The sequence below is a fragment of the Prunus dulcis genome, chromosome 6 (genome assembly GCF_902201215.1).
Source record: "Prunus dulcis chromosome 6, ALMONDv2, whole genome shotgun sequence".
NCBI classification, from domain to species: domain Eukaryota; kingdom Viridiplantae; phylum Streptophyta; class Magnoliopsida; order Rosales; family Rosaceae; genus Prunus; species Prunus dulcis.
In genome coordinates, this window is record NC_047655.1 from 15,768,352 (window position 1) to 15,770,463 (window position 2,112).

Consider the following 2,112-nt stretch of genomic DNA (forward strand, 5'->3'; position numbering starts at 1 on the left):
ACCATAGCTCCTCATTTGGTTGATCAGATCAAACAACTTAGCAATATATCCTGACAAAGATTCATTATCACTCATCCGAGTATATTCAAAATCACACCTAAGACCATGAAGTTTCACAGATCTTACCTGCTTATCACCCACAAATTCTTGTTTCAAAATATCCCACGCAGCCTGTGCAGACTCCTGAGTTGCAATTCGTGGAAAAATTTGATCTGATACAGCCCCTTGGATGATACCCGGAGCTCTAGCGTCCTTCACCAAGTTCTCACGCATCAGCTTCCTCTCTGCCTCCATGAGCTCCTCCGCCTCCTTCGTCGGAGTTTTGTACCCATTCTCCACACGATCCCACAGCTCATGCGAACGGAAGATGGTTTTCATTTTGATTTGCCAGAAATCGAAATTTTCACCATTAAAAATGGGTGCCCTAAGTTCTCCTCCTCCAGATCCAGATATGTTAGTCTAGATTACTGATTTGAGCTCAAGAATCACACAACGAGCTTTTGCTCAGAGATTCGAACCCAACCTCACAGTCACAAAGCCCAGAAATTCAGACCCAACCTGGCTCTGAGGCCATGTTAGTGTTTAATAAGCTTCTGATAAAAATGGAGGAAAATGAGTATATTGAAGAAGAGAGTGAAGGGAATAATAATACTCTGTAAAACTTTCGTATTTTGTTGTTGTATCTTGAGCTGTATCACTCACAGCTCATATTACTGTTAGAAGAGAGAGAGAGAGCTAGACAAATCCTAGCTTCAATCTCAACCATCCAACTACACTATTAGTAAGATTATGACACCTATCCAGTCAAGTCCTATGAGACTTAACAAATCGTTTGACTATTATAGACAGCTTAGCCTATGAGCTAAGTATAACACTAAACCAGCAATTACATACTAAATCAGTTTACCATTTTGCACATTAAAAGATGCTACCACATGAAAGACAAAACAAGAGGGAGTTATCTCTAATTGGCAGCAAAGGTCAAGCAAAGTCTATGAGAAGTTCTTTGCCTTAGTTTTTTGTCGTGCATACGTATCTATTTAAAAATAGATGCATGCGCGGTCTAGTCCTATATGGAGAGGGGCTGCTGTTCTTCTTATCACTCCCAGTTCTTCCAATTCAACAAGGAACATTTGGCTTATTCAAAAACCACCGAGAGAAGGATTTCCATTTTGGGGTGCCTTAAAAAAATTCGGACCATGTGATTTCGGTACCAAGTCTGAAATGAATGGGATATGAAAAAAAAGATAGCCACGTTTGTTGGCAGCATAGTGTTGTGCAGCAAACCAAAAACAAAGAAAAAAAAAGTCAACAAAGAAGACAACAACAAAAAAAGAGGAAGGAAAAGAAACAAGGCTTTGAAAAGGCCACGTGCCACACTTTGAATTCCTTCTGTTGATTGTTTGCAAACAATCAAAACACAAGTTCAAGTAAAACAAAAGGAGATAGCTCTCAATTTGGATTGGTCACAAGTGTACCAGATAAATTTGGGAGTGAAAAGCTAGGAGACAAATTCTTTTAACAGCTGCTGTTTTGGCTTCAATTCGCTGTTGGGTACCAACGCTTTCCTAACATGGACTCTTTGTTCATGGGTCAGTCAAAATATCAAAGGCCCGGAAACAGAGTATTGGGTTATCAAAAAATTGCCCATTAATTCCCAAAGGCCCAAAGTATTTAATGAGTGATCAAATAAATAGTCATTAAATTTATAGAGCCCCAAATTGCCTATTATATGGTTAGTGCAATTGTCAATTTTAGGAAAAATTAATGGGTTAATTAAAATTGCTCATTATTTTTCTTGGACATTGACAAAACAAGAAAAGTGGTACAAAACCATCCAGTTTTTCATGGGTCATCTACCCATGCAAATTTCAATAAGATAAATTCAAATATCTCAAATACAAATTCTCAATTAGTAGGCCACACTTACTCATTAATTTCCAATTTTTCTCATGGGTCATTTACCCATGAAAATTCCAATGTAATTAAATTCAAATCACTTAAACACAAATTCTCAATTAGTGGGCCACACTTACCCATTAGTTTCCAATTTTTCCTATAGGTCATCTACTTATGAAAATCTCCGAATTGTCCCAAAGACACAAGTTCTCA